We start from the raw sequence: 14647 nt of genomic DNA on the forward strand, positions 1-14647 counted from the left end.
TTAAAGTGGATTAAGTACTTATTGTGATTCCTATGCATTTAAAGTTGTTTTTTTAAGTTGTCCGTACTTATTTTGAATCCATATTTTGTAGAAAAAGTGTCTCCGGTTTTAATTGTTTTGCTTCTTGGAAATAAGTTAATTCTGCTCAGCTGTTTTACACTCAGGTCATAAAATGTAACTACTCTCCATAATACACTGGACTTTCATCTCCGGTGCTTATCGAGGCTCACTTTAAAAAGGACCTTTATGTTTTATCATACAGTAAAGGCACATTTTTCCACAATTCTGAAACTATTGTTTCTTAAAAAGGTACTATGTGGAGCTTTTTATGTATCTATTACTTTGTATTGCCAATGTGTGAATGGATTGTAACGTAACTTAAGATCTGAGACCTTCCGACTTTCTTGGTTGCCTAGAACAGTGTGTGGACGGATTTCTATGTGAAAGACTCCTGAAGGATGTGAAGTTTATGTGCGCCCCAGAAGGCTTTGCTTCCCTTCGGCTCCCCCAACCGCTCCAACAGTGTGCAACACCAACTAACGTTTAGCGCTGTCAAAATTGGCCGAAATGGCTTTTGAATATTCCTTCTAAAAAAACACGTAGGTTTGAATATCGGTTTGTGCACATTATGTCCATAAGAGAGCAAACCAAATACAACGGGAGACATAACTACTTGTAAAGGTATATTTATTTAAACATAAACATACTTTAAAAGATCTACATACTTAAAGTGGCCATATTATGCTCATTTTCACGTCCATAATTGTATTTTGAGGTTGTACCAGAATAGGTTTACATGGTTTAATTATCAAAAAACACCATATTTTTGTTGTATTGAACATTGCTGCAGCTCCTCTTTTCACCCTGTGTCAGGTCTCTGTTTTAGCTACAGAGTGAGACATCTCAACTTCTGTAATAATCTTTGTTGGCAGTCGCACATGCGCAGTAGCTAGGTAAGGACTACATGAGCTAGCTAGCTGTTTCTCTAAATGCAGTCAGTACAAGGCAGGATTAGCCGGGAGACTTCTTCTAAACAAGGGAGCACTTCCAACTTTGCGTGGAATACCTGCAGAATAGGGACATGTAAGTAGTTCTTTTGTAGATTATGGTGAACTTGTGTGTGTTGTAGCAGTGTTTTGCCATTGAGAACGAGGGGGCTAACCGCTAGCGCTAGCCTGGTTTAGCCCCCTCGTTCTGGCTAGTGACGTAGAAAAACCTGCAGATTTTGAACAGCTCACCCGGAGACTGAAGGCAGGACACATTCAGAAACCGTATCTCACTCAAAACAGCATAGATGTTTCTTTTTTTTAACAAGTTTGTATGCGTGTATAAGAACCAGAGACACAAAATAACACCCCAAATCCAAATTTCTTTTTCATAATATGGGCACTTTAAAATAAACTAACAAAAACAATGTCCTGTACAATGTAAAACTTCATATAAATGTAACTTAAGCTTGACTTATTTAAACAGTATGCGCCTCTCTCTCTCTGAAGCATGCAGGTGGCAGGACATGACGTGGATAAAACCACAATCACGTTTCCGGGTTGTAATATGGTCAGAAACAACCAAGTCTTTTGCCGTTCTTTGAATGTGTCCAACAATTTCGCTGTTGCTTCTTATCGACAGAAGTTCCCAAATGTAGTCGTCTTTCTTCCGTTGCATTTTCACGTCCTTCTTCAACCTCATTGGTTTTTTTTCAACTTTGGTAGCGCGATAGTTTTGGGAATTATGTCCAAAATAAGGCCCTAAGGCCAGTCACATCTGACTCCATTAATTAACTCCCTTCTTTCCATTGGACTTAAGTTTACCAAAACACAAAGATCAATCTTAGACGAACAGTTCAGTTAAGCAAAGTTTACTGAGTCCAGCATAATATAAGAGTTATATCAGAGTCAAAAGAGTTACAACACAGCTGTGGGTTCACAAACAGAGACTAAGTTTCCCTAGCAACAGACAACTAGTCAGAGCTGGTCCACCAAGTTGTCCTCCGAATTATGAGCTCCGATCTATTCTCTCCCTCAAGCTTTTATCCTCCCCTGGCAGTGGGTGGTGTCTCTAGGCAGAAACTGGTATCTTCACAGACACACACACCAAGGTCGGGGTCTCTGTGTGGTGCAACTTTCTCTTCTGTTCTCGTAACCTTTAAACAATGCACCTTTATGCCATAAAAGGCCTAAACTATTTTTATGACTTAAACTTAACCTTCTGTGAAGCAGAGGTCACCTGGAGTACATCCACTTTCTCAATGACTGCACACAGCTCTTTTGCAACGAGCACATACACATATTTTGTTAATAAAATATTTCTACAATAGAACGTCATCAACACCTTCACTTTTCGATTGTCTATTTCTCTACAATTCAAATAAATGTTAAAAGTTAAGATATTCATTGACAGCTCTAGCAATTGACAGCTCTAGCAACGTTAGCTTAGTCTGCTAACGTTAACAGACAACCGGCTCCCACCACAACAACTGAGCTCAGAAAACAGCAGTTTCTTTATTTTTAGCTTTGTGACAATGCATTTCTTTGATTCTAATGTAATCAATGCAAACACATTCAATGATCATTCCTTTTGAGAGAAACAAACTAAAATCAAGAGTCTTCATGACCAATGTTACAAAACATAACTTTGGATTTCAAAGCACATTTAAGAATCTCTTCTATAAAAGTCACTTTACAATTTCTGTATTATTATCACCGCTTGTTTCACATGGAGATGAAGAAGGTTTTAGTTGCATAAGCCCAAGCTTAAAACCTCCTATTTAATAAAGAATCCTCCCTGGTCCTACCAGACTCTGGTACACTAGCCTGGTCCTACTAGACTCTGGTACACTAGCCTGGTCCTACTAGACTCTGGTACACTAGCCTGGTCCTACCAGACTCTGGTACATTAGCCTGATCCTACCAGACTCTGGTCCATTTCATTTGTACAGAGAGTTTGGCCACTCTCCATTGACAAGTGTTAACTTCCTTTAAGGCGGGTACTCTGTTGAAGTTTAAAACTACTGGATCTGCCATAACCAATCGCTAACGTTTGGTTGTGATGTTGGCTTAGCATTGCTAGCGTTAGCCTTAGCCAACTCCTTCACCACTAACAGAGCGAGCTGGAAAATTAAACTTTTACCGAACCCCATGGGGAGGAGGGCCACAACATCATGACCACCAACAAAAAACTCAGCAAAGATGGTTCTTTAACTTCTGGATATTCGGCAGCGTTGCCACAACGGACGGAATGGCTTTGCTCGCATCTTTCTCCGCCGCCATTACGGAACTACAACTCAAACTAGCGAACAACCTCAACGTCATCGTTCTCAGCCATTCCCTCTGTTCCCTATGTAAGAAGCTTCAGAGTTTAGATAGTTGGGCAATGTAAGTGGAAAGTTTGGTGTCTGGAAGTGCTGCTGAAATGGAGATTTATTATTATGGATTGTAAAATTCTGACATTTTGAAGATACTACAGGTAAATAAGAACCGAATAACTAACAGATGTCAGCGTTAAACTTCCCCACTTGATAACTCAAGACAATAGTTTTCTGAAATGTGCAAATGAGGCATTATCTAATGCTAACTTTTGGTGAATTTACAATAATTCTACAGACACAAACAAGACAGTTTAGAAAAAGGTTTCACCGTCCACTAGTCTGTAAGAAGACATGTTAAAATGTTTTTGCCTGCCGTGTCTCCATTTAAGCAAACAGAAAGCTTACTTAATGAAAGATAACGTTACTGCAGCAAGACTTATTAGCTGCAACACAAACATTAAAGGGGTGATAGAATGATTATATAGGGTATTTTACACTGTTCCTTAAGGTCTCCTAATAGGGTATGTAACATTGGTTTGGCTGAAAATTGCCCGAATGCTATTTTATTAGGCCCTTAACTACCCTGTGAATATGGCTCTATTTGGAACAAGAGCTTTTCTTCCAAATATGGTATGCTCATGAATATTCCGAATGAGCTACGTGCTGATTGGTTTGAGCAAACTACATATAAACACATGGGAGACTCTCATATTTCAGACACTGCAAAGTTATACATTGTTTATCGGGCTATTCCATTACAAAATTCACTTCTGAAACTTTTTATGCGAGAAATCAACTATGTAAAGCTCAAATATGGGCCGCTTTACGAAAATGGATGGCTAATTGCAAATTTTGTCCGACTGTGTGTCGGAGTTCAGCGCCGGTGCTGCCTGTGTAGCTGCCTCGCCGCCCGGCCTGCCTTCCTTCACAGACCCCGGCCTGCTATGAGGTACTTGGAGCTGGCAGCCCACTGCACTCCATACCCGCACAAAGTCACCGTCTCTTGGGCTAATGACAACCCAATGCCCCTGCCCTGACAGAGCTCCAGGGACTGCAACTCCCCTCTTCCTGCTAGCTAAATGCCCGGTGTATGTGAGTGAGAGCGCGGTCAGCGAGCCTGTTACGCCAGCAATCTCTTACCACAGGTTTCAGTTAATTTTTTAATGTGTGTAATTATAATGTGTTGAGTTATTTAAACAAACGATTGGGGAAATAAACGCCGCTTGTCCGCGAGTCCCATTGATAGAGCCTGCGGCTGGATGTAGATTTGTAACTACAAATCACGGATAGTTAGCTTCATTTTCGGCGTCATTCCGAGTATATTTACAGTTTGAATTTCGTCACGCCACGTATACAACATCTAGCTAAATATCTTATAAAGCTAACAACGGTGTCCGATTTCAAATTAATGAATATTTGTGAAGAGTAGGGCTTCCGTTAGCTGCAATTGTCCCTTCAATCATAGCTACCTGTTAGCTACAAATCACGGATAGTTAGCTTCATTTTTGGTCGTAATTCGGGTATATTTACAGTTTGAATTTCGTCACGCTACGTATACAACATCTAGCTAAATATCTTATAAAGCTAACAACGGTGTCCAATTTCAAGTTAATGAATATTTGTGAATTTCAGAGGAATTCTAAGAGGAGGCTAGCTAGCTCTCGTTGATAGAGCTCCATCCAGCAGCAGGCTCTATCAATGAGACTCGCGGACAAGCGGCGTTTATTTCCCCAATCGTTTGTTTAAGTAACTCAACACATTATAATTACACACATTAAAAGATTAACTGAAACCTGTGGTAAGAGATTGCTGGCGTAACAAGCTCGCTGACCGCGCTCTCACTCACATACACCGGGCATTTAGCTAGCAGGAAGAGGGGAGTTGCAGGCCCTGGAGCTCTGTCAGGGCAGCGGCGTTTGGTTGTCATTAGCCCAAGAGACGGTGACTTTGCGCGGGTATGGAGTGCTGTGGGCTGCCAGTCGTGACGGAGCTCCAAGTACCTCACAGCAGGCCGGGGTCTGTGAAGGAAGGCAGGCCGGGCGGCGAGGCAGCTACACAGGCATCACCGGCGCTGAACTCCGACACACAGTCGGACAAAATTTGCAATTAGCCATCCATTTTCGTAAAGCGGCCCATATTTGAGCTTTACATAGTAGATTTCTCGCATAAAAAAGTTCCAGAAGTGAATTTTGTAATGGAATACCAGAGATCTGCGTGACATAGCTAGATTCGGAAGACTACCTGATCTCAGGTCAGTTGTGTAGCCTATGTAAATGTAGGGGCGTGACCGTTCTCTTAATACACCCATGGGCTGACAAAGGTTCCGGTTTTTGGGAGGTTGACGTCAACTTCCAGCTTTGTTGAGATTCGCCCGTTTTCAGCGGCAGTTTCAAAATATGAGATGGATTTTGGCAAATCACACTACAGGCTGTAGGTGGTGCCAGAGGAGGTGGATTTTTTATTTTTTATTACCTGCTTCATGTAGTTATACTTGAAATTAGGATCATTTTCAGCAAATATGACAGAAATGTAGTTTTATTAGTCTTACCTACTGCATCTTTAACTTATGTACAGAATTTGTTGTTAAACTTACAGTCTCATGGACACACAGGATCTGTCAGTCCACAAATCCACACACACTGGCTGCTACAGTCATGGTAAACTGGATGCAGCCCGTTGTTGGTGTCCTTCCCTGATTGGCCAAGGCCTTGATTGGTACTTAACTTCACATGGTTGTGCAGAGAAGAAACCTACTGAAACAGGTTTTATTATTTGTCCACAAGGATTATTTAGAGGCCCTAATGCTGACTTATCTTTTCCACTATTGCCATTATTTTCCTACTGATACGCAACCTTATTTATTTCTTTAATGTTCTGAGTTACATCAGAAATGAGACACACAGCTTTAGTCTGTAAAAAAAGATTTTGTATGTTGGACACATTTTAAAGCCCTCTGAGACAAATGACAACTCTGTTTTTGTGATAAACGGTTGTTTTCAACATGGTATTTTTCCTATATTTAGTGGAGTTTGTCAAGTGTCAGGAAATTAAAGGGCTGTGCTCAGACGTTCATTACGGCGGTATTTTTAGTCTGCTGTCTGGTTATTTGTTCTGTGGTTAAAATGATCTCAGTGCAGTTTATATTCTCTTGGCTGTCATGTTTTTCTCTTTTTTCTCCGAGTCTATTTCTGCATGTTTATGCTGTTCCTTTTGTTTTGGTCTGTTCTCTTTTTGGGAATGACAGATCTTACAGATTTCATGTACATTTAGAATCACAAATGTTTAATGTTGAGTTCAGTTTTTTTTATCTGCAGACACTTTCAGACTAACTTGTTAACGATTGGCTCCTCTAACTGAGTAACGCACGTGACATAGTTAGGTTTGCTCCGTAAAGTTTAAAAAAGCTCGCTAAGCTTATCCGACTGACCTATGGTCGCCATAATCTTTTACGATATCATACGAACCAGTTGATGATAATGCATTGCTATCTTTCTCCCTGTTTGCCTGTCTGTGTCTGTCTGTCTGTCTGTCTGTCTGTACAGTAAAATACAGTGGTGTAGTCTACGTGATACGCAGGTATACGCAGTATATCCACTAAGAAATCTCCAGCATTTCCATATACCCACTTGAAAATGTGCAACGATACGCAACAACATAGTTTTGTGACAGAACTTTCACTTCAGATATTTGTATTCACAAATATGGGTATTCGAGTAATGTGACAGCAAACTAAACTAACACTGCAGAACCTGCAGAGAGACTTTTCTCATCTTTCGTCGACCTGCACCTCGCTGGGCGCAGTGTGTAGTGTGTAGTATAGTGCGTGTGTGTAGTGACCGGGCCCAAATACTCTGCCTACACTAACGCCAGTATCCTCCCCTCACTGCACATTTAAGACTAATATAAGGAGCCTATTTTATTTTGTCCTTGTTGCTTTGGGGTCAACTTCTGTGATCCAAGCTCAGGTCCTTGATGTGAAAGCATCTTACTGCTTTATATTCCATCATATTTTTGATATATTTTGAATGTCATCTGTGTTTTCCTTCTCATAGGATAAATAAAGGTATTCCCACCATAAATTGGTGCATAAAAGTGGTACAGTATACCCACTACAATACATTAGACTACACCACTGGTAACATATGTTGGACAGTAACAGGGTAACAGGGTGTTGCGTTCTCTGTCTGACCTTCGGGCCGATTTCCCGTCTGTTTCACGTTAACGCTACTTTGAGTTTCCACTTGTTATTTCCAGCAGCCTGCTGCCGTCCAGCTCGCTGCACTGCAGTATCTTTTTATTGACAGGGAGGAGTGTGTGTGTGTGTGTGTGTGTGTGTGTGTGTGTGTGTGTGTGTGTGTGTGTGTGTGTGGGAACAACAACATGTAAACACATTTACAGTGTGGGGACTTTGCTCTTCAAGGTTAACCTTAATTCATTTTATGGTTCAGACTGGGTTTTTGGTTACGATTACTCAGGTTTTGGTTTTAGTCGATTCACTGCAGAGTTACACGAAAAGATAAAACAGTTGTGGAGTGTGTGTTTGTGCAGTTGTCATACTCTCAGTAGTCTTCAAACTGCGCATGCCAGTCAAGTGTGTGATCCTTGATGGTTTGTAAAGATGTTTGTTGCTTCCTAAACTAAGTGGATCACTCCGGACTGTTAAATAGTGTTTTCTAAAAATCTCTGACGATATCAATGTCCCAATTTTGGAACGGCATCCCTGGAAGGACATTAAGTTTAGTAGTCTTTAGCCAAAAAAGGTGACTGTGAGCCTACAGAGTCCCGGTCGTTTCAGCGGCTGATGCAGTTTAGCAGTCGTTACAGTTGAGTTTAGCTGACAAAATGTAACGTCCTGTTAAATCTAGAAAAATTATCATGGTTTGTATTACTTCCAGGACATGAACACCTGTTTCCTGGGTGATAGTCTTGTGTTTTCTCCTTAACTTCTGCAGGACATGAACACCTGTTTCCTGGGTGACAGTCTTGTGTTTTCTCCTTAACTTCTTCAGGACATGAACACCTGTTTCCTGGGTGAAAGTCTTGTGTTTTCTCCTTAACTTCTTCAGGACATGAACACCTGTTTCCTGGGTGAAAGTCTTGTGTTTTCTCCTTAACTTCTTCCGGGCTTGAAAGCCCTGTGTCTTTGGAGCCAAACGTCCCCCCCGACCTCCTCCGTGCATAGCGCATCACGTTCTAATACAGCAGCAGTCGATGTGCTGCTGACAGTAATAAATACGAGGAATTCTTGCTTGCTACATAAAAACTGCAGAGAGGAGTCAACTACCACATCTGGACACAAATGATGGCATTTCCTGTTTGTGTGCCAAACGAAGCATTAACGCTCCTGTTTGGAAACGGTAAGGTGAAGTTAAAGAGATCTCTTTGTGTGTGTGTGTGTGTGTGTCTGTGTGTGTGTGTGAGGTGTGTTCCCTGTGCTCCTCCTCTCTCTCTTTCTCTCTCTCTCTCTCTCCTTCACACAGAACAGCAGAGTTAAGAATCAACCCACCAACTCACTCACACTCCACACTCTGCCTCTCTTTCATCAACACACACTCATGGATTATTATTATCACCTTCCTCTTCTGTTGCTGTGGACCTGCGGCTTCCTGCCAGGTGAGCGTCAGTTTGAAATGCTGCACAGAGGGCACATGAAAGATGCTTTATGATATTTTACACTTAAAGGAGCCTCGGAGAGAGACTGAAGAATAAAAGTTTACATACTTATTTTTTAAGCTCTCTTTTCTTTAGATCTAAATGTACTAAAGTGTGGAGTGCAGTTCAAAAGGGTCCACAAGCTGCAGAGAGGGACATGAAAGGTGCTTCATAATACCATATAATATGCTTTTTCTGTTTGCAGCTGTAATTTACCTTTATCGTTCATCAAGTGCATGGATTAAAAGTCAAATTGCTTGTCTTATTTTGAAAGCCAATATCTGGGGAAGAACGAGCATTTGAACCTCTCTATCCGATGTTCTGTGTGACGTTTTCTGTCAGAGGCTGGATCTGAAATCGGAGTGTTTTTAATGTGCACGTGTAGTCTTTCTGTGGCTGGATCTTTACAGCAGAGCATGTGGGTTTGTTCAAAGCAAATGTAAGCCTTTATAACATTTATTATCCTCTGTAGGACTTAATAAAGTCTTTCCAAGCCTCTGAAAGCCTTTGTAGTAGAAAGTTTCCAACTAACTCTGATTTGACTAGCACTCTGTCGTCAGTGCTAGAGGAGTAACTGGCACTAGATGTGCAGTAAGACGGTGTTTCGTGTTGTTTTGGAGGTTAAAAGCAGAAGAGGAAGTGCCAAGTCAAATTGGTTTCCTTCCCATTTTTTCATAATAGGTATTCAAATCAGTCAGTGCGTCATAAATAAGAACTGAAGCCCTGAGAGCGTTCCCCAGAGGCCATACGACCTTTCATCAGTGTCGGACAGAATGAACAACTCAAACTCCAATTACTTGCTCGTTCTGCAGCTTTCGAAACAACCGGTAGTCAGTTAGTCTCGCCAGACCTTCCTCCACAGCGCTGTGGATGGTAGAAAAACGTGCTCTGGTTCATTAGCATTTCTTTAAACCAATCACAATCGTCATGGGCGGTGCTAAGCTCCGGACGCAGCCACGGTGCCTCTGCTAAATAGCCTCGTAAATGTAAATCCCGCTCTTCTTAGAGCTGTAGCTGTGTGACTGAAAGTGTAACGTTTTGCCTGATGGGTTGTGGTAGATAAAAGATGATGTGCATCACTAAGGCTACGTTCAGACTGCAGGCAAAAGTGGCCCAAATCAGTTTTTTTTGGGGTCAGGTGACCAGGTCAGACTTCTTCAGAAGTAGTGTGAACACTCCAATCTAGCCCAGATTTAGACCACTTCCATATGTGGTCCTGAATCAGACCCAGGTCAGATTTTTTGAACAACCGCAGTTTGAACAAACAAGGCGGATATGATGTGACTTTTACGTCAATCTACATCGACATTTGTCACCAAATTTCATGCAATTTCTGGCCATTTTTACTTCATACTTTCTTCAAAATTTAAGTATGTCTTCCTCTCTGTCAGCGGGGGAAATCTTACTCAACAGTTTGAAGATGAGATGAGTGAAATGGCGGGAAGAGAAAAGGTCAGGAGGGGTCCTTACTGTTAGTAATCACCCTCTGTGAGCTGTTAAACATTCCACAGTAATCTGTTGTGATTTATCTGCTGTCAGACGAGCAGAGTGGCCGACTAACATCCCGATCTTTAGGCGCCGCTGCTTCTGGCCGAGCAAATTCACAAATGACAACACTTTAGTCCAAGCGGAAGAAACCAGAGACCATTTCCCTCTTTCACTCTGATTAAATTGTGTTTCCACACATTGAAGCTAGAGCGTTATGGTCCCACTGGCCCTTTAATTAAGTTTGGTCAGAGTTTGGTGCGATGGCAGCGAGCACGTGGACGTTTCCCTCTGCAGGTCAGTGAGCTCCCGTTGGGAGGTGATGGGGTTTTTCTCCAGTAACTCAGAGGGGTGAAATGGTTTTTACGGCACGTTTTTACGGCTTTTAAGCGGATCGTTAAACTCACATGAGTCATGATGTTGTTGTTGCTGCTGGTCAGTCTGCGGTTGTTGGGAACGCCACACAGGAAGTGTGCAGTTTCCACAAAACACACAAGCTTCTCCCAAAAAACACCCTCCTGTACGATTATCTGGTGACAGTTTGCTGTCGATTTAACCACCTGGATGTCCCAGACAGGTGGGGTTAGTCTCCTCTGGAAACACATGTCCTTGTAGTGTCTGAATCCCAGTTAACTGTCTTTAAAGGTGCCATATTAAAAATAATTTTCAGGTTCACTTGTATTTGTGTTTCTACTAGAAACAGGGGCGGAGCCAGACGTTGTAAACATTCGGGGCTCAGCCCAAACCTAGGGGGCCTCCGGGTGCATGCAGCTATATGCACTCGAACCATTTGATAATAAAATGCCTAAAAATCTGCAAATCATTTGGGAAACACATATGTGCCAAGAAAAAGAACCATCCTGCAGAGCCGACATCCTGTTTTATATCCAACTGTCTTCATCATTCTGAAACCAGAACACAACTCATGTTGAGGATTTTCACTCCCGCCACCTAAAGAGAGGCAAAAACTGTCTGATAATACTATTAATTATATAAAGTATGGTAGGAATTTGGTGTAAACAACATGACTAATCTTGAAGCCTGTTTTCAGTAGAGTTCACAGAATGAACGCCGATATTTCCGTAGTAACAGAACTTTTGAGCCATTGATTTGCCGGACAGACTGCGTACATTTGCGAACGTAGCGTTATCAGCGCCATGGCCAACCCGCCGAAAGCGCACGCTGTGATACTTCAGCTTACGCTGTATTTACCAAACCTGCAGTTCATCGGGTAATCAGTGCCTTTTTCCGCCCACTATACCGTAAATTGCGCACATTTAAAAGCGCAATTGAATGGGCGATGGCAAAGAAATCCTGCCTGTTGAGTGTCATTTTGGCATTAGTGGTGGGGAAATGTACGTATTGACTAGTGCGCTGTAGCAAAGCGTTAAGTACTGGTTCTATGATACGGCTGAGTGCAGACTGTGATATTCCCACTGCTGATGCTATGACTGTTTGAAATGATCCTGATGCCAATATTTGTAATGTAGCGAGGAGTTTAACAACTGCTGGAAAGGGATGTGAACGCTGAGTCAGAGATATGATGTCATCTTTGATTTATCCCAGTAACTGTAATATTGCATGGCTGCTTAATCTGTAACTCTTAGGGCCCTATCTTGCACTCGGCGCAATTGCCTTTGTACACCGACGCATGTATCATTCCTATTTTGCACCCGACGCACAGCGGACTTTTCCCTCCACAGACGCGCGTCGGTAAATTAGGGAATGTATTTGCGCTCCCGGGCGGTTCAGCCGAGGAGAAGGGGCGTGTTCAGGCGTTACTTTGTGCTATTCTGCAGTTTCAGAAAACAATTCCGCCATTGACCAGGAAAAACCTGGTCTAAAGTCAGTGGCGCCGCAAAAAGTCAGTAGCGTGTTATTCAGATGCTATTTTAGGGGCGCATGCTTGGCCATAATGTAGCGTGTGCACTAACGTGCATACACTTCTCTCATCTAAATGGATGCAGCACTTCCCATTTTTGCAAACCATACATAATTACAAAGGAAAATATTACTGAAAATGCGCTTCAGGTGTTTGGATAGATCAGGAGGCACTTTACAGTACAGTCCTCAAAAAGTCCCAGCATGCTTTGTGGCTTGTTGTGTTTTACACAACATTTCCATGAATCATGGATGTGTTGATGACATAAATGAGGAAATATTAGAGGACTAAAATAAAGAGGGGTGTTGTTAAAGCTTCCGGCCGGGATCTGGTCCGGGAGTATCGCGCGATGTGCTCCTGATGGAGCGGGTGGACGGAGATGGAGTGGGGGAGGAGGAAAAGGCACAACAGGAGCAGGTGGTGTGTTTGGAGGCCCACGCTCCATGGCTGCAGCAATCCTCTCCAGACTTGAGGAGATGCGCCCGAGAGGCCGCAGCAACATCGCCACTCGGCCAAGACGGGCATTTATTACTTTGCCGGCATCTCGCATCGGCAGCTCCGCTGGCGTCGCCAGGCAAATCCGCCCATTATAATAGCAATCCGCCATGGAACAAGCGCCCTGCTCTTAAAGGGAATGTGAGATGACACTCTGATTGGTTTATTGCACGTTACGCCCAAACCACACCTAGCTACTTCAGACCAACCCATTTTAGATTTGCGTCGGGCGCAAGAGTCATTTATCCCGCCGGTATCATAGCAACAGCGGCCAAGATCCGCCCACAAAGCTACTTGCGTTTTGCGTTTCATACTTGCGTTTCAGATCGTTAAAATAGGGCCCTTAATGATTTTGTGTTCACTCAACTGAAAAAGTGTGATCCGTCTTGCTCGGATTACTGCCGCCATTTCACCATGAGGCATATGTGAGGAAACCCGCATCCTGGTTTACACCTGCTTTTAAGAGGCGGCTCTTCACCGCAAAATAGAGGCGTGCTTTCACGGGCAGTTTTTGTACATGCCGCGGAATACACAGCCTAATTAGGCGCACTTTACGCTTCCCCTCCCATCTCTTTATGGAAAACTCCCACTGTCCCCTTGACCCTCCCGTGAAGGCATATGCATGCCACGGAAAAGCGCAAATTGCCATTTTCAGTCCCCATGACAGGCAGTCTGCGCTTTTACCTCAGTGCGGCCTGTTGGTACATATCTCGCCATGCTTTTACGCTCACGTTGTGAAACAAATACGCCTGAAGTGGACCCAAAAGCGTTAGTAGATCTGGCCCTGAGAGGCAATGACACAAAGTTGAAGTTATTTTAAAATCCTCAAAGATTCGGGGTTTGACAGGAAACATTTGGGTCTGGAGCCCCAGAAGCCCCCCCCCCCCCCCCACACACACACACTTCCACCTCACTCCACCCCTGACTAGAACATGTTTACATGCTTTCATGTTAAATTCTATGTCAAAGATTGTTGTTCCCATCAGTTTCTGATAGGCTGTGGTGCATTTCTCTGTGGATTAAGCGTTTTTTGGCTACTTTCACAGTATTTATATAGCACCTCCACCTGCTCTATAATCAAAACGTACATGGAAATCTCACTTTTTTACAATATGGGACCTTTAAAATAACTCAGAAACTGTGAATTGTTGAATCTCTCTGACACTCAGGGTGCTCTCTCTTGTATTCGACTCAGCTTCTACAAAACAAACCAGGACAGAAATATTATTTGTCCGAGTCTGTCTGCACTTCTTAGTAACCACAGACATGCACAGTGGTTTTCTGTTGTCTGTAACGAAGACTTCAGGGACATAACAGTCCGGTACATTTGTCTGAAGCATAACAAAGTTTTATATAACTAAAGCAAATAAAAAATAAAAAAGACTCCTCTATTTCATCCAAGCCAATCCCTGATACGTGTCATCTTATGTAAGGAGAAACTTTCAACACCAAGCTTCATTCAAGAAATTCTGCATTTAGTGTGTCCTTTCCTTCCTCACTGGAAGAGATATTTACACCCCAGTATGTGACTCAACACATTTTCTCAAACAGTTGAATTCAGCTCATATTTTATCCACCGAGTAGCAGGGTTTCAGTGAAATTCTGGCTGTGATAAAGTAAATACAACACTGAATATTTTGACATTAAAACAGGAGAGAAAACTATTTAGATCAAACTCAGAAAAGCTTTATTCCTCAATTGCCTCTCAGGGCCTTTACCAGCCTTTACTCCACAGCGCTGTGGAGACTAGCGTCGCCTCAGACTGTCGCGGGTTGTGACCTCTGACCTGTGCAGCCTGTCCGAGAGGTGAAAGGTTTATCTGTCCG

General features: G+C 42.7%; 1 pseudogene; it reads left to right on the forward strand.

Moving 5' to 3' along the window:
- Positions 1–8826: 8826 nt before the first annotated feature.
- LOC120564162 overlaps positions 8827–14647 on the forward strand; it is a 56818-nt pseudogene continuing 50997 nt past the window's right edge.

The sequence above is a fragment of the Perca fluviatilis genome, chromosome 8 (assembly GCF_010015445.1).
Source record: "Perca fluviatilis chromosome 8, GENO_Pfluv_1.0, whole genome shotgun sequence".
In the NCBI taxonomy this organism is placed as follows: Eukaryota; Metazoa; Chordata; class Actinopteri; order Perciformes; family Percidae; genus Perca; species Perca fluviatilis.